General features: G+C 39.8%; 1 pseudogene; it reads left to right on the plus strand.

Moving 5' to 3' along the window:
- Positions 1-3998: 3998 nt before the first annotated feature.
- On the plus strand, positions 3999-5002 carry LOC142442433 (ATP-dependent RNA helicase DDX18 pseudogene; annotated as a pseudogene).
- Positions 5003-24180: the final 19178 nt, after the last annotated feature.

A 24180-nucleotide genomic window follows, 5' to 3' on the forward strand; every position in this document is an offset into this window, starting at 1 on the left:
TAATCACTACATAAGGGATTATGACTAGAAGGGCCATATTAAATAATTGGCTGTATTTCTATCCCCAGTAACATCCCGCTCTTGAACTTTTCAAACTTCTCATTCATTCAACACACTTCCATCAAGTAGATTCTGACTCACAGTGGCTGAGTGTACAGAGTAGAACTCCTCCTGTGGGTTTCTGATACTGTAAAGTTGTTACGGAAGTAGAAAGCCTCATCTTGTAGCTGAAAATCCTTGTAGTTAGATTCATCTGTCTTCATGGAATTCAGATAACATCTGTGTTCCCTCAGTGTTTAATCTGCTATTTTTGTAAGTCAGACCTAATGGAGTTTAGGACACCTGTTACAATAATATGACCTCACTAACATAACAAGACATCCTTTTGCCAAACAGAATGCCATCACAGTATGGAGTTAGGATGCTAATTATCATGATAAATGAAAAAAAGATTGAATTTTCAAGAATTTCATTATGCTGATATCCATAATCAATGCTCATTGAAGTAGCAGTCAAGAAACTGGGAAAATCTGCTCTATAAAACCTCTTTTAAGGATTGAAGAAGGATGTCACTTTGAAGACTAAGGGGCACCCTACCCAGGCCATGGTGTTTTCAATCAGTTTCTATGCATAGGTCAAGTGCACCTTAGTTCTCAAAGTGACATCTTGGTTCTTTGACACTTTAAAGAGGAATTATGCCACAGATTTGCCAATAGCAGTATTTGCGCTCTTGAGGGCTGCTTCCATAAGCATTGACTATGGATCCAAGTAAAAGGAAATTCTTCATATCTTCAGTAATTTCTCTGTTTATCCTGATGTTGTCTATTCATCCAGTTGGGAGGACTTTTGGTTTCTTGCTATGGAGGTGTAATGTGTAATGCAGGATGTGGTTACTGATCATAATCAATAAGTACTTCAAGTCTTCCTCACTTTCAGCAAGGCTTTGTCGTCAGCAAAAGCCTTCCTCCAGTCCTGATGCTACATGTCTGTTGAATTTTCCAGAGGCTTTGTGGAGAAATGGAAACACTAGCCAAGACCACATGGCTGTTTAGACTTAGGTGAAGCAGAGTGAAAGTTAAGGACAGAAGAGCAAGCGGAGGTGAGATGTAGGGAACTGCGTGTCTCCCTACCCTGGATTTAAGCCCTGAATTTACTGTTTCCTGCCATACAAACTGCCCTGAGGTTTTACGGCCCTTTGTCTCAATTCCCGCCAGAGGGTGGCTGCCTTGACTCTTGCTAGGATTGGTGCTCTTTCACTAGCAGCTGCTATGCTCATTGGTCAATACATGACTGATGGCATCTCCCCCCAGGCTCACCAGGAATGCTTCATTAGCATACTTACCTGTTTGATCAGTTGCCCGCCATTCCTTCCATATTTGGAGATGCAGGACTATCTATCGGCTACCTCAGCTGTACCTTATTTTACATGTGACGTAATGGTGCCAGCCCCTTGCTGGCTATTTAAACCTCTGCTCTCAACTCAATAAAGGAGGCTTGATCAGATTCCTGTCTTGCCTTTGCCCATCTTCATTCCCAGTCCCTCTTTCACGTCCACGTTGTTGATGTCCCACTGGTCAGGACAGTGAGATATGAGAGAAAACTCAGGGTTAGAATAAAGTGATGGAATCTGGTGTGGCTGTGACTCAGAATGTTAGTAGTATATATTTAGTACAAGATTTGGAGTGGCATTAATTTTAGTTTATGGATAATACTTATAGGCAGAGATGACATCATGAGACCTTTGCATTTGCAAAGATGCCTTTTTGAGAAGGGTCAAATTCTTATTTTCACGCGCTGTGCTCACTGTCTTGAAATTCTTAATCATTTGTGAACAAGGGAATATGCATTTTAATCTTGCTCTGGACCCCACAGATTATGTAGCTAGTACTCGTGAAGGGGCTCCTCAAGAAAGATGGCAAGATCAAATTAAGGCTTAGCGTTGATTGAGCTACAGTGAATGCAAGATTGCTGTTTGAATATGGTTGTACTTCTCAGGGAGGTAAATTTTCCTGTTATTAGTGATCTTGGAGTCCGCTCCAACCCATGGTGACCGCACATACAACATGATTCTGAAGCCTTCCCAGTCCTGCTCATGTCTCATAATTTTGCTTTTATACTTGAGTCCATTGGTGTGAACACTGTAATTTTGAATGCCTTCGAATGGAGGCACTTACCTTCCAGCACTATATTGGACAATAGGGCTTCCTTGTCTAAGTTGGGCAAGTAGATCCCCAGGCCTTTCTCTACTATCTGTCTTAAGTCCAGAAGCTCTGTTGAAGCCTGTTCTCCACGGATAACATTGCTGGTACTTGAAATACCAGTGAACAAGCTTCCAGTATCTTCGCAACATGCAAGCCACCACAGTATAATAAACTACATAGAGGAGAGAAATGCAGTGTTTTAATGTGAGAGGTCAAATGGATGGGATAATCTGAAGTATTTAAGGTCGAGAATCTCTGTGAGAGAGGCTATACTAAAAGAGCGAAGTGCTGCCTTTGGTGTATCGAAAGAGAAACATATTCGTATTTTAAAATATGAACAAGAAAAACCTGAAGACAAAGAGAAGTCTTAAGAACCCGGTGCCCACAATCTAGCAGAAGCAGAAAAGAGAATGGAAAAGCCGGATGAGGGCCCCAGATTTCGTGGCCCTCAAACCTAAACAGTGGTCTGAGAGGCTTCAAGAAAAAAGGAGGAAAGTGAAAGTGGAATGGACTTGGAGTCTTGCGACAAACAAGTTCACTTCAAGCAACAACAACAACAACAACAACAACAGCACACACACACACACAAGAATATAATACTTTAAAATCTATCAAGGGGTCACAAGGGTGGGTGTGGGGAGGGATGGACAAAAGAGGAGCTGATACCAAGGGGTCAATGGAAAGTACATGTCTAGAAAAGATTCATGGCAACATATGTACAAATATGCCTGATGCAATCAATTTATGGATTGTAATAAGAGTTTTAAGAACCCCCAATAAAATAATCTTTAAAAAAAAAAGCTGGATGAGGAAGATGATAGTAACGTACCCAGTCTGCCACTGGGACTGCCAGGCACATTTGACTTCTCCAGCGAATCTTGTCATGTAAAACACTTGGAGGGTGAGTAAAGCAGGGGGCTTTACAAGGGTGACTGAAATTCAACATGAAGGTATCAGACCACTTATGAAAGGCGGGGATCTCCTAGCAGCTGCAAACACAGGCAGCGGTGAAATGCTCAGATTTCTCACCCCTTCAGTTGGACTCATTGGTAAGTTCAAGTTCAATGCCAGGAATGGAACAGGAGTTCTGAGTCTCTCACATACTAGGGAACTGGCCGTACTCACAGCTGATGTGCTGAAGGAGCTAAGGACACACCACATTCATCGGCCTGGGTTGATCATGGTGGGTAGTAACTAATCTACTGAAGCAGAGAATATTGCTTACAAGATCAACATCAATGTAACCACACTAGTCCCTCTCCTGGACTATATTCAGATTTCCCCAGAATTTATGTATAAAAACCTACAGTGTGGAGGAAAGGGACGTTTCTTTCCAGGCTGCCAATCATCTCGAAAGCGTGCTGGCCACGCTTACCTTCCTGAGAACGTTCTCAGCCCGTGTGAGAGCCCTCCACAGCCCTCAGGCAGTTCATCCGTGTCCATAGGCAGCCAGTGGGCTTCGGAGTCAGTTGGTGGATGTTTTCGTTGGTTGGAGTTGCTGGTGTGGGTGTGGGTCTCTCCGTTTAGGGACGGAGTGAGAGCTGTGGCGCAGGCTTCCTGGAACAAGAGAACCTTTTCCCTGCCTGGAGAACATCTAGAAACCTCCTGCCAGCCTCTGAAAGTGGTGCGAGAAAAACTTTCCCCCTTGAAGTCCTTCCTCCGGGTCTTCTCTAAGGTCTCCTCTCGACAAAGCACAACACTACTGTAATGTTTGGTTGAATCGCCGTTCAAACGCCCCTATTTATTTCTATAAGAACACAGTACACACATTGCAGCCACTAAAAAGTACAAACAAATCTACAGTGCCTGGTCACTGAGGAGGCTGATCATATCTTGAATTACAGATTTGAAGAGGAATTAAAGCATAATATTAAACTTCTGCCACTATTCAGATGGAACATATGTTTTTCTGCCACTCAAACTTGAAACGTTGAAGCCCTGGCGAGGGCTGCTCTGAGAAAGGCGCTCTTGTCAGTCAGTGTTGATGGTGGTAAAGCCAATACCACCACGGATTGTCTGGAGCAGGGAAATGTCTGTGCCTCTCAGGGGAAAAGATTCCTTCTACCTTTGGCATTCCTTAAGAAAAATGGAAGGAGAAACTGCAGGTGTTCTTTTCATCCTGCAAGTCTGTGAAAGATCACTATGAGTTGCTGAGCTACATTGATTTGCCTGTCATGGAAATTTATGGAAGACAGAAGCAAAATAAGGGAGCCATCAGCATTTTTTCAATAATGCAATGCGGCGGGGGATATTTCTGTGTACAGATGCGGCGCTTGAGAACTGCAGTCATCTGATTGTTCAGTGAGACCTTCCAGATGACTTGAGCAGTCTCGGCACTGGGTGAGTAGAGCAGCTCACGCCTTCAGTGGGAGAACGCATGCATTGCTCATTTTGAGCCCAGAATTGGGTTTCCTTCGTGATTTGAGGAAGTCCAATGTTCCACCCAGGGGAAGCTGTTTTCTGGGTCCAAAATTTCTGATATTCAGTTTCAACTTGAAAAATTTATTTAAAAGGACAGCTTCCTGCATTCCTCAATCCAGGAAGCATGTGTCATATGTTTGAGCATAGGATTCTCATTCTCTGAAACAAATCTTCAATATTAATAACTTAAATAATTTAAATTTGCCTCAAGTTGCTCTGTCATTTGGTTTCAAGATACAACCTCTTCTTGGTCTAAACATGAACAGCAATTAAGGAAAGGATAAAAAGTGAGCAGGTCATGGTGGATTTGGCTAACAGAAAAACAAAAAAAGGTAGGAAAATCCAAGCTCTTTAAGAATATTAGCAAGAACATCCCCTGAGAGCAAACACGTCTCACCCTGAAGATGCTCCTCCCTTCATCTTGAATAACTGTGTTATAGATTTTCTTCCCCTTAGCCTAACCAGGAAGTTTTGGATCCTTAAGAATTTGGAGTGATTTATCAAGAGTTTAAATTGATGTGGGCTGCGAACTGTAAGAACACTCCAGCAAATTCTTTTTCTGTTCTGTACGGCATAGAACACAGTTTTGTTTTTTATGTTGTAGTTAACCAAGGTCAAAGCAAAGGGATATGTTTGATCTTCATTTTAAGATAACATATTTTATTTTAAATATTTCCCCCTCAATATCTTTTATATAGAAATCAGGAAATGTATAGTAACTTCTAATCACAATTGTTACCTGCCTGTGTGGTGATGTTGGAGAACCAAGTGGACGGCACTTGTTTGAGGTGGAGACTTTAGGATGTAGTTATCTGTTTGTTTTTGGCCTTCAGTAATGTTTTATTGTTTTTGGTGAAAGTTCAAACAGTAATTCGATTTCCATTCAACAATTTCTATACAATTTGTTCAGTAATATTGGTTACATTTTTCAAAATGAGTTACCTTTTTCTTTCAAGGCAATTCTTGTCCTGTTTCTAAGAGTCTAGTTTCTCTGGCCCCTTATCTTCTTATTTTTACTTTAGAGCATTTCTTAATATTTTACCTATTAAGTAATGGGTGATATGCTCAATTTTTGCACTGCTCTGCTATTTCATTAAAAGATGGTCTCAGAAGATAATTTTCATTCAAGGTTTAAATAGTATCTCAGGCTGTGTTTTACTGAGTTCTCTGGTTTCTGTTGGCTCAGCAAGTCTGCACTTCTTATGACTTTGAGTTTTGTTTCTAGCTTTTCTCCAATTCTATCAGGGCTCATCTATTTATTGTGGCACCAATTAGAACGGTCAATAGGGTTAGTCAAGCCCCGTCCAGGTCTACACTCAGACTAGGCAGGCCAGGTTCATGTAGTGTATTTTCTTCTTTGGGACTTTGGTTTCTTTCAGGAAGCTTTTTTGGTATGATCTTGGAATCAGGTGAACACATGAAATATTAAAAATATATGCTAAATACAGAAAGGTGTGTAGACACAAGAGATATTCAGTTGCCACAAATTATGGAATTTGGCTATTTAATATAGGGATTGTTAAGGAGGCTAGAGAATTAAGGGAGTGTTAAGAAGTCAGTAGAAGATGACTGCAGTGATCCTTAGAGTTGAGTTCCCATAACCCGTCCTGGAGCACCCCCATTGTTGAAATCCATCCCCTTTGCCAAACTTTGTTTAAGAATGGTCATCTCAACCTATTTTGGACAACCAGATCCACAGAAAAGTCATACGTGGGGCTTCTTATATCCAAGTGGGAGCTGCAGGAATGTGCAATCCTTATTCTGTCCTTATCATGTCTACATACGATACGAGCCCTGCTGCCACCACCTCCGCTCATTGTGGGACTGAAGCCAACGCACACGAAACAAAGCCCAGACAGAGGAGTCACTTCCAAGAAACTGTAGAGAAGAACTAAAGAGACGAAGTTCGAGTTATGCAAAATGCACGTTTTATCGCCTAAGCCAATCTTAGGACTTATATGAGTGGCACTCACTAACATCTTAAGTGATATAATGACATTTATATTCCTTACTCAATCAGATGATGATGATACATTTGGAAGTACTAAATAAATATAGTTCAAGGGAAAAGACATTGCAAAATCAAGATACAATGATACGTATTTCCTTAATGTGACTTCTTTCCTGTTAGAAAATATCTGCTCAAATGACTCTGATTTATGGTTTCTGAATTGTTTTATTTAATCCAAGAGTTTTTCTACAGGCCATTTCATCTTCATGGAATTTAAGGTTAATTTGTGATTCTGTATGACACTGTGGAGTTTGACCAACTTAGAGTTTGTCGTCATGAAAAAATGTGCACAAATGAGTATGTGCTGTCTGAGACTCAGCAAGCAATTACTTAGCTATATGCACGCAGATGCTTTGCCTGACTGCTGAAAAAGGGAGGAGTTTGGTAAGGAAAATACTATAATTGTCTCTGAGAAAAGTGATGAGCGCTTGATAGAGAACAGTGGAAATGATATTTAAAAGGTTGGCTTAGACTTTAAGAGGAAGGTACAAATTTCTTGAAGTATGATTAGAAAATGGAAATAGACAAAGTTAGCAGAAGAGCTAACTCTCATGCCAGGTTTTTGAAGTTCTCAACAAATCCTTTTTAACACACTGTCAAAGCTAATCAGGCCGATTAGATATGTGAAATCAGTTTGAGGACACTTTGTTTGATGTGCGGTTAGAGCTCTTCTTTGATTTTATTTCATGGAAAAAAAAGAAAATCTGCCTCCCTATCCCCAACTTTTTTTAAGCTTTTACATCAATTTGTACATTGCTTGGATCCAGATGGAATGAAAATGGGTTCCTTTTAATATCACATTAACCTGACAAATATGTTTAAAATGTTTTGATCATTTCTAACAATTGTATTTTTTTAATGGATTGAGTGACCTGGAAATAATTTAATGGGGATGTTAATTCTTTGGTGGACATCCTTATAATTATGAGTAAAAATTATATCTTTATGAAAGTCACACTATATATATAAACACATTAAACTTGTCTCAATGCTTCTAATAACTATTAATGAAAATAAATAAATACCTGACAGCCTGTGAGTCAATTGTGACTCCTGGTGATCCCCTGTGGGTTTCTGAGACTGTAACTCTGTACAGGAGCAGAGACTTCAGTCTTTCTCCCACAGAGCTGCTGTTGGTTTCAAACTGCCAACCATGAGTATCAGAGCCCAATAGGTAATCACTATATCACCAAGACTCCTCTAATTATTAATAATAGTGCATGATACTCTCTATTTGTATGACACAATTTCTTTTCATGATAATACTTGAATTTGTTTTCACATGACACAAGTTGTCATAACCTCCATATTTGTATATTCAAGTTCATTTTTGAGAAATATTAAGAACATCAAATACCAAAATGGAGTAAACATTGATATTATTCTTATTTGCCATTGAGTCAGCTCCAACTCAGGACAACTTCACTCACAACAGAATGTAAGATTGCCTTTTTCTCAGCCACCTTGTCATCTTTAAGACACCATTTTGTTTAAGTCCATTGTTATGACCTTACATCTCATGTGTCATGTGACCTTTCCATGCTTCCACTGGCTCTCCACGTTACTAAGTATAATACACTTCTGCCATGGCTTGTCCTTCCTGATGATTTACTAAAATAAGGACATCTAAGTCTCAAAACTATTCTACAATAGGAAGGGTTTTATTGACTTAATTTTGAACATATATTGGGAGGCATATCTTCCTAGTATGTCTTAGAAGAAACTTTGCTGCAACCAGTCCACCATGGGCATCTCTACTTCCTTTTGAAATATTGTGACAACATTTTCTGCATCATAACAACATACAAGGGCTATCCCCAAATAACAGGAACAAAGCTCTGCTGTGCAGTTTTATTAGCATATGTTTTTCTCTGCTAGGCCAGCATTGAACAGCTTGCTGTGAGTTAGTGCACCCAATGGCGTCTCCTGGGAAGGTTCTCTTGGGTCACAGTGAAGTTTTTCATGAAAGAAATTTCATTCAAACCTTTTTTTTTTATGACTGATTTAAGAGAACAATGTGAGGCTGTGAAATTTTGCTTCCTGCTTGGAAAAGATACCGCAGAAACTGTTGTGAGGTTGACAGTGCTTACAAGGAGAATGCTATGGAAAAGCTCAAGGGTATAAGTGGTTTCATAAAATGTGAAAGGTCAATTGATGAAAACCTCATTCTGGACATCTGTCAACTTCCTGAATGGATGAAAATGTCGACAAAATTCATGCGCTTGTGCTCGAAGACCGACGATGGACCACTGAAGAGATGGGGACTTTATCTGAACTGTCTTGGAGCTCAGTTCAGTGATTTTAATGGAATATTGGGGAATGAGAAGGGGGGGGCTCTGAAATTTGTGCCTCTGGTTCTGACGGCGCAGGAAAAGGAGGGACTAGTAGAAGCACGCCATGCTTTGAAAGCTCAGCTCCAAAGCGACACAGACTTTTTTTTCTCAAGGTCCTTACTGGTGACCCCAAAAGCAAACATCAATCAAGTGCGTGGAAGAAACCATCATCATACCGCCCCCAAATCTCATTGAGTGAATTCAAAATCAAGACAATTCTTATTTGTTTTGTTATTTTTGATGTAAGGGGGTAGTGTATTTGGAGTTTGGATTAACCAGGTCAGATGGTTAATCAAGCTTTCTATTTCGAGGTTCTGAAAAGATTCCTTAATCTTGTGCAACCAAAAAGATCTAATTTGTGGCAGATGGGGGCTGGTTTTGCCACCATGACAATGCACCTGGTCACACAGCCATCTCAGTGTGCCACTTTTTGGCAAAAAACAGCATGTACTCTTCCTCCATGTGCCTGATCTTGCTCTGTGCAACTTCTTTTTCTTCCTATGAATAAGGAGCAACATGAAGGACATCAATTTGACTATGTAAAAGAAGTGAAGAAAAAAAAGAGGGAGATGCTGTCAGCCATGTAAATAAATTAGTTTGATAAATGTTTCCAAGAATGGAATCGCATATTTGACAATTGTAATAAGTATAATGGAGAGTACTTTGAAGGCGATAAGGCTGTTTTATAAAAAAATCTAAATACTTAGTGGCACCGCTTCATACGTCATTTTTTCATAAGCCTATGTATCCAAAACAATAACCCAAATCCCATGGGTTCTTGATTATATACAAGCAACTTCACCTGCTACTTGAAAATTTTTTATCAATGTTTAATATATGTTGATCATGCAAACTTTGCCAATTCTATCTTTTACAGGTGTACAACTTATTGACAACAATGAAAATGATTGACTATATCATCCTGCCTTTAGATAATGCAATATTTCCATTGTTGGGCAACACATTTTACTACCCTCTGTGATCTCCCAGTGTGTTACGCTGGGTTGACTAGAGAATCAAACCCACAGACACTCATATGTGTATGAGGAAGAGATTTATATACAAGAGCACTTGAACATGGAAAACAACACCCCAGTTCAGTTCAAATCAAGTCCATAAGTGTGATATTAGCCCATATCACCAATCGATAAAGTCCTCTTCCGATTCACAAAACACACTCAAAGATGCCAAGTTCAGGAAGATCACAGGCACTGGGTGGGAAGTCTTATGGATTCAGTGATATTGTATGCATCTCAGTGCTGTCGGGGGTCTCCACGCGGCTTCTCCAGGTCCAGGGTTCTGGCTGCATCAGGGTAGTTCCATGTGGCCTCTCCTCAGAGATGTCTCGAAGGAAGTGAGTAGAATTCCTAGAGTACTCACATTATTTCCCAGAATTCTCAAGTGAAGGCCATGCCCACACAGAGGCCCCATTGGCTATTATCCGATTGACACACTAGGCTCCACCCCTTCACTCTTAATCCTCTCATGTTCCTTATTGACATTAGATTATGTAACTACCACATCCAGGTAACCACTAGTGAACTTTCTTCTCTATTTAGTTAGTTTTCCTGCGCTTTTTTATACAAAGGAGGCTATGCAGTATTTTTCCTCTTAGGCTTATCTCATTTCATTCAGTAAATTATCTTTTCATTCTATGTATATTGTAATGTATAACTTGTATCCAGATTTCATTTCTCCGACTGGCTTAGTAGCATTCCATTGTATGTATGCACACCCTTTCATTTACTCATTAATCTGTTGATGAGCTTCTAGATTTTTTTTCACTTTTTGGCACTATTTACATATGCCACTAAGAGGTACTGCAGTGCACACTGGTATATGCAGCTCTGACTGTCTATTTTTAATTCTCTGGGACATACGTTTATAAGTAGAATTTCTAGGCCACTATGAGTCAGTATCGACTTGATGGCAGTGAGTTTAGCTTTGAAGTTTATCAAATATTTGATAATCAATGTATTAAAATTTAAAATGAGTCATAGGAGGGATACATCAGTCTTTCTTGAGGGGGTGATGCTTTAGTTGAGTCTTTAAGTCAAAGTATTATTTTGACAAGTGCAGAGAACATCAATTTCAAAAGCATGTAGGCATGAAATAATATGACTCATTCATTTTGTAGAAGCTTGTTTAAAGGAGGTATACGATTCAACATAAAGATTAAGGTAATGTCTTGGGCAATAAATATGAACAGAAACCAGGGTTGCTATGAAGTGGAATAGTGTACTCATGTAAATGATTTTAAAAGTTCATTTTAGTAACAGTGAAAAGACTAGATTACCACTAGGCGGATCTAAGGAACATGAAGCATTTCAATGAGGAAAATTGGGCTATACAAATAAATAAAATTGAAGATGTTTGTACTAAAACACTAGTGATAGGAATGACATGATTGTGGAGTATAATTTGTATCATTGGTCATGGATGACCAACTGAATATAGTGGTGAAATCTCGATAGATAAAAATCTCTAGGTCTCAATTTCACACATTGGATGGGTAATAGTAGTAACTGTTAGATCTCTCTCGTGGGAGAAATATACTTCTGTCCTGGACTTCCCTTGAGAAAAGCATTCATGCCGAAACCTGGTTTGGGATCCAATTGAGTTTTACAAAGATTAGAAGCAGTTTCAGGGTTACTGTAAATGGAACCCAAGCCACATCCCATGCAGCTCAGTTGTGTGGGATGTGGCACAGCTGTGCTGGGCTGTGCAGCCCCACTGTGCTGAACTGTGTAGCAGCTTCTGGGAGAGAGAGCCCCTGAGAGAGAAAACTTCTGGCTTTTCAGGGGCCCCAGTTGGGAGGCGTGGTCAATGGTATTGGCTGGCCCCATTGGCTGAATGAAATTCACCTGGCCTAGGTGGGCCAATCCAGGTGTAATAGCCACCTAGGTGTATCACTCCTTCCTGGCAGGGAGGTCGAAACTAACAGCAACCCCCAAATTATAATAAATATAATAGGAACTAAAGGAGAAAGACAAGGTTATTTTTCAACATGCTGCATTTAACATGCTGCATTTAAGTGAAATACTCAGTTTGGGGGATAAATGCAAGTGACGCAATATAACCCTTGAGACCACCGATCTTTTCCTGCCTTGTCCTCTCAAGACCTTCTTCTGATAATTGTGCTCCCAGGTACTCTCTGCATCAGAGCACTGGCCTTTTTCTGTCTCTGACTTTCACCAACACTGATTTTTACATACGTGTTTCCTTCTGCTATTGGAAGATTTCTACTTTTTCTCCTCTCAACTCCTTTATTTATTCCTGCATATATTGTACAGCTCAACTTCAGACTCAATTATTTGGGTAACCCTTCCTTGACCCCTTTAACAAAATCAACTGCAGTTATTGTAAACTCTCACAAAACTCCCCACCTCTTCCTAGCATCTGTTACGTTATACTGCATTTATTACATTACATTTAAGTTAGAGGAAAACTTTGGGGCAAACGAGACATAGAGACATAGACCATGCCTCTTTTGCCTTTGCCCCAAAGTTTTCTGTTTCCATATATGTTTGCCCCAAAGTTTTTATTTAACCTAGAAGCATAGTTGGGATTTTCCATTGATTTTCATTGTCTAACAGAGTATCTAGGGTACCTGTTGGAGTACAAGTGTTCTGTGTTTGATTATGAACCTGAAAGTTGTCAGTTCCTCTCCATTCTAAGTAATAAAATGAAGTGGAGGCCAAAGCAGACTTCCCTTGGCTACAAAAAGGAGAAAACTAAAGACACCCCCCTGCCCCACAACAAAGTCACTGTCACTGAGTCAGTCCTGACCCAGAGGGTTCTTATTGGACTGGGTAGAATTTCCCCGGTGGGTTGCCAAGACAATTTTGAAATGGATTCACTCTTTATGAGATCAGAAATCCTCTTGTGTTCTCCTAAGAGCAGCTGGTGGTTCCTAACGGTGGTTCTCAGCCCAGCATGTAACCACTTTGCTATCAGGGCTCCCATGCGCAGAGGAGGAGAAGAGTCCAAGTCTACAGCCCATGACTGACTGATTGCCTTAAGGCAGAGGTCAGATATGCCTCCATCCCCATCCTCCATTCTCTCACTCTGTTCTGACATCAACCACTCCTCCCTCCTCCCATGGCACTCGACTTCTCTCCTGCATTTGAAAATGTGTTGCAGTGGCTCCATAGCCGCGAAAGGACAGGCTTTGTAAGAGAAAGAAGGAAGGGGCAGGGACGTGTAACTTGTGATTCTTAGGTGAGTTCTTTGGTTGCTCTTACTAGTGAAGGCTGAAAGGAATGTAAGAAACCTTGAACTATAGCTGAGTTGGGAAGGATTGCTTCTGAAGTGGCCTAAGGCAAAAGCCAGTCTGGTTAAATAAAATGGTTGTTTGAAATCCAGGGTCTGCTGGATACACCCTGCCAGAGGCCCAAGGCCATATGCATTTGAATGGGATAGTGTGATTTGAAATAGAGAAAATTGACCTTGACTGTGTATCAGTACCATTCATATTTAGCATTATCTGTTTAACTGACTGTACTTTGGACATTGGTTTCTCCAACCTGAATTTGGAGAAATCTCAAGAACAGATTCAATACAGTCAACACTTGACAGAAGGCCTCATGAGCTGTGGAATTGACATAGAAACCAATGTTCATGAAGAAAGCAAAGGTCACCAAGCAGACAGGACAGAATGAAAAGGTCAAAGTGGATATCAGGAGTGGTTCTGAAACTTCCTCTCAATCGTAGAGTAGCTAAGGTAAATGGGAGAAATGATGATGTCAAAGAGTGGAAGAAAAATTCAAAGGAAAGTTCCAGAAGACAATGTAAAATATTATAATGAAATGTGCAGAGTCCTAGAGTTGGAAATCCAAAAAGCAAAAGCATACTCATATCTTAAGCTGAAAGAGCTCAAGAAAAACCCAAGCCTTGTGTTGCAATACTGAAAGATTGCATGGGCAAAATATTGAATGATGCAGGAAGTATCAAATGAAGATGGGAAGAATACAGTCACTTTACAAAAAAGGACCAGTTGACAGTCCACCATTGCAGGAGGGAGCATATGAGCAAGAACCAATGGTACTGAAGGAAGAAGTTCAAGCACTGAAAGCATTGGTCCCAAACAACGCTCTAGGAATTGATGGAATACCATTTGTGTTCCACTGGTCCCCATTTGCCTGGTCCACAGAGACTAGAGATGAGCGAGGAGAGGAAGTGAGGAATATTCTGATATTTAACCAGTTTTGTCTATCCTGAGCCTACAGAGATCAACCTAACCGGTTAGGATTTAAGGCTGATGATGTTGTGTGAAGGTAGATAGTATCAAGTTTGGGTCAGTTTTTCTTATGCTTGAACCCATTTTTGGAACCACTGTGTTAAACTGTTTTATTGAGTTTCTTCCTCTTTTTCACTAACCGTTTGCATTACCTGTAGTGTCGTCCTTCCTCCAGGGACAGGTCTTTTCTGACAATATGTCCAATGTAAATGAAAAAATAAAATCTTGCCATTCTTGCTTCTAAGGAGCATCCTAACTATATTTTCTCCAAGACAAATTGGTTTGGTGTTCTGGCAATCAATGATACTTTCAACATTCTTTCCTAATACTGTAATTCAAATTCAGGAATTCTATTCTGGTCTTACTTTTGAATTGTTCAGTTTTCACATGCCTATGATACTATTTAAAATACCATAGTGTGCATCAGGAGCACTTTAGTCTTCAAAATGAAGTCTCAGCTCTCTAAACTTTGGAGAAGTCTTGTGTAGCTGATTTTCCAAATGCAATACATCATTTGATTCCTTGACTGCTGCTTCCAAGATTGTTGATTGTGGATCTAATTGAAATGGTATCCTTTATAGCTTTAATCTTTTCTCCATTATGATGTTATCTATTGGTCCTGTTAGGATTTTGTTTTCTTGGTTTTCATCTGGCAATGTGTCTTTTACATATTGTAGGTTGTTAGTGATCCTTCTTCCAATACTGATTCCACATTATTCTTCATTTAGTCCAGTTTTTAAGATTATTTGCTCAGCAAACAGATAGGATAAATATGGTAAAATGACACAATCCTGATGCACATTTTTCTTATTTTAAGAAATGCAAAAACCCTCACAACAGTCAAGAAAAGTCTATGAAGCAATTATTTTCTGTTACATCTGGGGTTGGTCACTATGAGTCATTATAGACTGGACTGTAACAGGTTTCTAATTTTTTATCAAAGTATATGGCACATTATACTAATAAATCAATAGCTGAGTAGTATGGTATAACCAGAGCCATGGACACTGGAATAAATATTAGAACCGAAGTCATGGAAGCATTGTGAAGGGTAGAAATTGTTGTTAGCTGCTATGGAATAAGCTCTGACCCATCGTGACTTCATGTGTAGCAGAATAAAGCATCACTCAGCGCAATACCATCCTCAAAATGATTGATGTGTGTTAGTCCATTGTTGCAGCTACTTTGACAACTCATTTTACTGTGATCCCCTCTTTTTACCTGATCCTCAGCTTTACCAAGTGTGATGGTACCTTTCACGAGTGATTGGTCCCTTTGATTACTTATCTATAGTAAGCAAAGTCATGTTTCACCACTTTCATTTCTAAGCAGTATTCTCACAATACTTTATCCAAAACAGATTTGTTTGTTTTTCTGACAGTACATGATCAATTCAATATTCTACACAAATATCACAATTCCAATGCCTAAATTCTTCTTCACGTCTGGCATTTTCACTGAAAATTCCATGGCTTGGATGAAGGGAACTTCATTAACCAAAATGATTTATTTGCTTTCTAAGGATTTTATTTATGTATAATTCACATGCCAAATTCAATTGTCTTAAAATATTAAAACATAGTATGAAATCATCACTATAATCAATTTTAGAATATTTTATTCATTATTGTACCTATTATTAGCTCCCTATTTCACTCAAACTTCCCTGCCATAATCTCAAGGAGCTATACATCTAGTTGTTGTCACTGTACATTTACTTACTCTGGATTTCATATAAAGAAAATCATACAAAAATCCCAATAATAATGACAAAAAATAATCCCCCTAGAAAATCCCAATACAAGAACAAGTTGAGATTATAGAAATTAGAACAAATGATGCACGGGTCAAAAGGTAAAATAAGTAACCATACGTTAAATTTAACCTAAGTATGTCTGTAGTAATCCAGCTTCCAATGTACTGTGTCTGAAAGGAAGACCGTTTACCTCCCTGGTCAGTCCTTTAAAGGAGCCAATGGAGTTGTAATCCACGTGGGGATTCTGCAAATGAATTTTGGGCTTTCACTGTCATCCATAACCTTTTGCGAACTCGGTGCTCACAACTGAAGTTCTAATATTCCCTTCTTTGATCTTAGATTTTATTATTTACAATCCTTGTATCATATATGTGATAGGATTATTGTGCCAACCTGGCCAATAGGAACATGTGGAATTAATAAAGTCGAAGTTTGATTGGAGGGTAATGAGATAAGTATCTCTGCCAGGTTCACCTCCCTCTTGCTTGGTTTCTGGTGATAGGAGCATGTTGGAGAGTGCTGCTGCTTTAGCTAGTTCTTTGTCTCAACCTGTGAGCTACACTACCTGTGGGCCATGCCAACCTGTGGCTCATGTAGCTAGAGCTTGAGGCTCCTTCAAGACCTGCTTTGCCATGCTGTTGGAATGCATATTGCTTGAGCTTGAGGCTGGTGGATCCTTTCAGTTGCATTGCTTGCATTCAATATCCCATCTGGACTTGTTTCACTAAGCTCCCAATCTACTGACTATTGGTGACCCACCCTGCTGTTTAGTGCCTATGGGTAGACTCTGCTTGCCTTGCACAAGGGAGGACTTCACTGTCTGCTTCCTTGACCTTGGACCCTACAGTCCCCCTGAGTTGAAGGACTTCCACTATATTGACTGTTCCACAGAAGGGAGTTGAATTGAATCCTCTGTAATGCTTTGTGGATTAATTGGCTGTTATAATCCATCTCACTATATAAATCTATCTATCTATCTATCTATCCATCTATCAATTATCTCTATATGTATCTTCCTGGTTTTGTTTCTCTAAAGAACCCTGCCTAACTCAATATAAGATGATGTGCTCCTTCTGTGTGGACTTAGCTGACACGTCACTTAGATGACTACTTACTTTAAGACAAATCTTTAAGACCTAGAGGCTAAAAACAGCTCTGTCTTCGAAGAGTAACAGCCAGAAGATTCCTTAGAAGTGAGATTTCATGTCACTATTTTGGACATGCTAACAGGAAAGAAACGTTCTTGAAAACAGACAGCATGCTTAGTAGAGTAGAAAGGCAGGGGAAAAGAGACCCTTGATGAGATGTGTCAACACAGTAACAACATGACAACAAGGTCAATCTTAGCAATTGTGAGGATGGTGCGGGAATAGACAATGTTTTCATTCTGGTGTGCAGAGTGTCGCTTTGAGTTAGAGCACACTTGCTGGAACAAAACAACAGCAACCACTTCTAATGTTATCCAATGAAATTTGGATCTTTTCAGCCATGACTGCATGCTTTATATTCTTACTACAATTACATGTTGACAGTTTTACTATCCCCAGAGCCTTGCCCTCAGTGGGCATTCTGTTTTAGATGTTTTAGATGTTTCGAGGTGACAGGTCATTTCACCATTGTATGCTGTTATGCTCTCATCTGACAGTGTGTGATTGTTTCTCAGTCTCCACTCAACGTTCATCAGATAAAATTTATCAATAGTGGACCTTTCTGCATTTTCTAAGACCTTAAACCTAGTCTGTGGCATTAATTTTGGAATTAGTTAAGATCCCTTCATTGGACGCAAGACAGATAATTTAAATAATAGAGGAATTATTGAAAGAGTAATAGGAGCTTAGAGGATCCACAGGATGATCTGGAAATCCTCTGATGAGCAGAAGACAAGCTGTATCCAGAAGAGTCGGGGGCAGAACCTCTAGGAATGGTCTGTGTGATAGTAGGTTTATTGTGCCAATCTGGCCAATAAGAACAGGTGGGATTAATAAGGTCACAGTTTGATTGGAGGGCAAAGAGATAAATGGCTTGGTGAGCCCTGCCTCTCTTTTTCTTGCTCTCTGGTGATCAGATCAGTGTGTGTCTGCTACTTCTCTGCCTCAACTTGTGAGTTACACTATCTGTGGGACTGTCAACCTGTGTGTTGCTAGAATTTGAGGTTCCTTCGAGACCTGCTTCGCCACACTGCTGGTGTGTATATTGTTTGAGCTTGGGACTCTCAGACCTTATAGTCTTGGTGACTGTTTGTGACCTGCCCTGCTGTTTGCTGCCTGTGGCTGGACAGCCTATACTGCTTTACAGAAGGCTCAGCTGTCTTCTTCCTTGACCTTGGACCCAGTGGCCCTCATGGGTTGAAGGACTTCCAGTATGTTAACTGTTCTAAGGAAGTGAGTTGAACAGAGTGCTCTGTCCTGCTGTGTGGGCAAATTAGCTGTTTTATCCTTTATGCTGTATATACCTGTCCACATATATATCGTAAGTGTCCTGGTTTTGTTTCTATAAAGAACCCTGTCTAACACAGTCTGTTTCAGGTTACCTCTTCTGGAATGATTAAACCCTAAACATTTTAAATCTATTTTTACCCTTGCTTAAGGCTCAAATTCCTGACAGTGAATGTCTGATTGTCTTTCTTTCACTTATAGGATTGGAGGAATATTATTAGAATCCATCAAAAGGATTGACTATGGAAGAGGTAAATGCTAAAAGGGAGGCAAAGGATGCTGAACAGATTTCCAGCCCAAAAGATTTCTTACATCTTTCATCTTGTTTTCTTAAGTGCGTCTATTCTCTGGATTCCAGTACTTCTTTTTTGGAGCCATGCCATTGCTGATTACAGTAGATATTTAATAAGAGATGTTAGCTCAGAGAAATTTCTGGAGGAAACAATGATGAGATTTGAATGCTGAGTATACCTATATAATATAGCCTTATTTTAAATATTTACTACACATATAATAGTTATAGATGTTTATTTATTATGTACATATGTTTATTATGTATCATAATTTTCCCCAAATGTGACTAGAAAAATAATAATAGTATTGATTGAAACAAAAGAATCAGTGTGGCAGTTACATAATCTTCTGTCAACTTGTTAAAGGGGTGGAATCTAGCCTGTTGATAATGTTGCAGCTTGATGACCTCATTTGGAGGTGTGAAGGAGATAACTAGCTCATTAGGGAACAGACACAGTCCCTGCTTCCTCTTCCTGGTGACAAGACACATGGGGCCACACTAGAGCCCTGGAGCTAGAGTATCATGTGGAGATGGAGACCCCTGACAGTGAGGAGATGCTTCCACTGCCTTTGGATCCAAAAGACTTTCCACCCACTGGCCTGTGATCTTCTTGCATTCAATGTCATTGCATGTGGTGTGTGAGTCTAAAGAGGAATTTATAGATTGATATCAGACATATGGGCTAATAACGGACGTATAGACTTGATCAGGAGTGGGCTGGGATATTTTCTTAATATACAATTACTCTTTATATAAAGCTCTTTCTTATATACTTATGAGTCTCCCTGAATTTTTTTCTCTAGTCTACCTGGACTAACACAATCAGGAAAGTAATTTTATTTTTTGAGAAGATTAAAAATGTGACCATGATGTGAACATAGAGAAATATCTGCACATTTCATTATAAAATGATTGTGTTAGTTTTAAGTCTCTAGAAAATACTAGCATATCTTCATTAAATTTTTGTAACAGCTTCTTATATCTCATGATTGCTTTCTTCAGTGAGCTATATGACCAACTGACATGGAAGGTATTTCTGCGAAATCAGTGACTTCCTTGTAACACCCACTCTCTTTTTTATCACACTTACTGTAGGAACTCTTAGCCAAAACATGGCATTTAAGGTAACAGTTTTGTTTTCCTTCATGATTGGAAGTATTAATTAACCCATGAGACAGGTTAGTTTGATGCTAATTATTAGGACACATTAGGAGTTTTATTGCACTTTGATGTGCTCAGCAGATGTGACCTCTTGATCTACTTTCATAAATATCTATTCTTCTGAGTTCACTCAGAATGCTACTAACTAATTAGACTCTCGCAGCATGAAATTTTATTTTTATTTGTTAAATATAAAGTGGTTGTGGTACACCTGATATAAGGAAACTAAACAGTTGACCCAAAAGAAAAGAAAGGGTATCTCCAAGATAAGCCTTTCATGATTATAATGTGCCACTGACTTATAGTGACCTATGGGTAACAGGACAAACAAACAAACAAACGCTGCCTCCCCCAAACATTGCCATATCTTCTGCTGTTCTGACAACAGTTGCTCTATTTGAACCTATTATTGCAGCAGTCCTGTCCGTTTTTCTCACAGAGGATCTAATTCTTTTCCCCTGACCAAATATGACGTCTTTCTTTAGCAACTGAGCCCTCCCGATGTGTGTCCAAGTCTTGCCATGTCACTACTTCCTCTAAATAGATTGATTTGTTCTTCTTGTAGTCTCAAGTATACTCAATATTCATCACCTTTACTTGTGGTGAAGTGAATTTTTAGTAAGGGTGATAATGTTAAGGACGGTGGCCATATTTGATCTTTGGCTCCCCTATTGCCAAGAGGGAAGGGTCAGGCACACATCCGTTTTCAGTCTTTCCACTGATGATTCCTGCCACGGCAGTCTACTTTTATGTTGAGTTTGGTAATATGTTACAATGGCCAAATAGAACTCCCAGAAAATATTTGCAGTTGTTGCCACTGTTTTCAGGTGCCATTGGGTCGGCTCCAATTGACACAGCCACTGTGTCAATCCATCTCATCTTCCTCTTTTCCTCTGCCCATCCACTGTAACCAACATGATGTCTTTCTCCAGGGACTGATCTCTCCTGCAATATGTCCAAAGTACATAAGAGGGAATTTTGCCATCCTTGCCTCCAAGGAGCTCTCTGACATTACTTCTTCCAATATAGAGCTGTTGGTCCTTTTAACAGTCTATGGTACTTTCAGTGTTCTGCTCCGGCACCACAATTCAAATGCACTGATTCTTCTACGGTCTTCCTTATTCACAGCCCAACTGTCACATGCATATTATGCAATGGAGAATACCATAGCTTGGGTCAGGGGAACCTTATTTCTGAATGAAACATCCTTCCTCTTAAATACTCTAAATAGGTGTGTGCAGAAGACTTACCTAATACAATGCATCTTTTGATCTCTTGGATACTGCTTCCATGAGCATTGGCTATGGATCCAAGCAAGACAAAATCCTTGACAACTTTAACCTTTTCTCCATTGATCATGATATTGTCTATTGGTCCAGTTGTGAGGATTTTGGTCTTCCTCAATTGAGTTGCAATTCATACTGAAGGTTACAATACTTGATCTTTGTTAGCAAGTGCTTTGATTCCTTCTCACTTTCAGCAAGCAATGTTGTATCATCTGCATTTGGCAAGTTGGTAATACTGACAAGTAAGGGGCACAGTAGGGGATTTAACATGTTGCCACCACAGTGTCAGTCATTGATCCGTAGCAACACATCTTCTCAGCAGCAGCCAAGTCCTCTCTAGTTCTCAGCCCGTCAGCTTGGCTTTTGCCTCTGTGCACCAACAATGGCCAACAAGTTCACCTGTCTCTCTAACAGTCCCATAGTCTCTTGTCAGTGAGAAGTGACCCCTTACTCTAGGCACTGCTTCCCTGAGTCTCCATGCCGCAATTTCTGGTGCCTCTTTTCTTGGTTTCTACTACTTCAGATAGTGATCTCCAATTTGCTCTTGTCCTGGGAATTCTATGTTTCTCCTTCTGAAAAGACTCTTATATGGAGGTGTGATTTTGATCTTTCTGAAGATCTTATCTACAAAGATAACAAAGGATGGTGACTTAAGTCATACCCTCTAATAGAGTCTAAAGGTACATCCCACTTTAATTATGCAACAGAGAACTCACTCCAAAATGGAGTTATACCCACAGGCATAGCACCCCCAATTACAGTACATAACACTTTAACCCTGGCCAGAAGGGCCATGTTAATTGACTGCTCCTCAGTCAGGCTTGCCTTTCCATTGGTTTTGTAACTTCCAACAAATAATTGGGTGACATCTTGCAAAAAATGTATGGATTAATCAGTTTTGCCATTTGTGTGGGTATACAAGTGAGACATCTAAGAAGAAAGGGGAATCTCTTAAACATCAAAAGAAGAGCCACAAGTAGAGCATGTATGAGATCCCTGTCTGAAGTTTTAGAGACAACAGAGGCAACTAGACCACTTGGTCAGCATCAGGACTGTGAGACAAAGTAACTGAACCAAAACATGTAAGAGAGACCAACAGCAGTCTCAGCATGTGTAGTGAGTGAAGCTGAGCGTCTTTTAACAAGAGGCTAATTTGAGAAAGGGTTGTCCCTTGGACATTTACAAACACTAAAAGAGATTTAAGAAGTTCTAGTGATGTAGTGGGTTCCAAATTGGGCTGCTAAACCACAAGGTCAGCAGTTCAAAACCACCTGCTACTCTATGGAAGAAAAATGAGACTTTCTATTACTGTGAAGACTTGAAGTCTTGGGAATTCATGAGGAAGTCCTGTAAGGTCACTATGAGTCAGCATCTACTCAATAGCAGCGTTTGGGTTTTGAGAAAGGATCTCTGTGGCATTTGTCCAGGACAAAGGCTAAGAAACCACATGGCTGAGAGGCCGAGGTTCATGCTTACTGTGATAGCAAAGAAGTGTTTCAGCAAGGACTGTATCCTTCATTTTTTTGATCTAGACTGGAGGTAACCAATTAATTTCCTTAATAATCCTCCATAAATTTGGGTAGTGCCTGTTAATTCTGTGTGGTCCTTGCAGTCGATAATGGAACACAGAAGAGAACTAGTATGTCATAGGAAAGATGGATAATCTTGTTGTTATGTGCCATCGAATCATCTTCTGTTAATAGTGACCTTATGCATAACAAAAGGAAATGGTTCAATCCCACATCAGTTTCACAATTGTTTCTATGCTCGAGTAGCCACTGTGTCAATTCATCTTGTTGGCTCTGTTAGTCTGGATAGACTAGAGAAAAACAAAACAAAACATAGACCCTCATATGTGTATATGAAAGAGCTTTATATACAAGAGTAGTTGAATATTGAAAAAAAAAACAGCCCAGCCAAGGACAGATCAAACCCATAAGTCAGGTATTCACACATATGTCTGATACCAATCTATAAATTCCTCTTCTGACTCACAAAACAGATACAATGACACCAAATGCAGGACTGTCACAGACCACTGAGTAGAAAGTTTTGTGGATCCAGTGGCAGTAGAGGCATCTCGGTGCTGGCATGGGTCTCCACATGACTCCTTAGTTCCAGGGCTCTGGCTCCATCAGCCTCTTTCCATGTGGCTTGTCAACAGCAATGTCTCCTCCGGAGTGAGCACGTGTCCCACCTCTAGAGAGCTATTTATTTGGAGCTTAGTGCCTCCAAATGAGGTCATCAAACTCTGATCTAGATTCCACCCCTCCATTCTTAAGTCTCAAATTGACAACAGATTATGTAACTAACACAAGGGTCTTCCTCTTTTTTGCTCTCCCTCTAGTTTACCAAGCATGATGTCCTTCTCCAGGGACTGGTCTCTCCTAACAAATGTCCAATGTATTTAAGATCAAGTTTTACCACCCTTGCCTCTAAGGAGCACTCTGGTCATACTTCTTCCAAGATAGATGAGTTTGTCCTTTGAGCAGTCCATGGTCAAACTCATTCCCATCAAATTGATGCTCACTCATAGTGACCCTATAGGGCAGAGTAGAACCGCCCCCATGAGTTTCCAAGACTCTTTATGAAAGTATAAACCCCATCTGTCTCCCATGGAACAGCTGGTGGATTTGAACTGCTGATCTTGAAGTTTGAAGTCCAACATGTAATCACTATAAAACTAGAGATCCCATGCAGTTCAGTGCTTTCAATTTTTTTTATCACCAGAGTTCACATGTATCTATTCTTTTTGGTCTTCTTTATCAATGTCTAACTTCCCCGTGCATATGACCTTTCTAAAAGTACCATAGTCATCAAAGCACATCCTTGTTTTTAAATTCTCCATTGATGTCCTGTAAAGCAGCTGTACTTAAATAACTTGTTGTTTATCTCTTGAGTGCTTCTTCCATAAGCACCGATTGTGGATCCAAGCAAGACAAAATCCTTGACAATTTCAATCTTTTCTCTATTTATCATAATGTTACATACTGGTCTATTTGTGAGTATTTTTGTTTTCTTGACATTGAGTTGTAATCCATA

The sequence above is a fragment of the Tenrec ecaudatus genome, chromosome 3 (assembly GCF_050624435.1).
Source record: "Tenrec ecaudatus isolate mTenEca1 chromosome 3, mTenEca1.hap1, whole genome shotgun sequence".
NCBI lineage: Eukaryota > Metazoa > Chordata > Mammalia > Afrosoricida > Tenrecidae > Tenrec > Tenrec ecaudatus.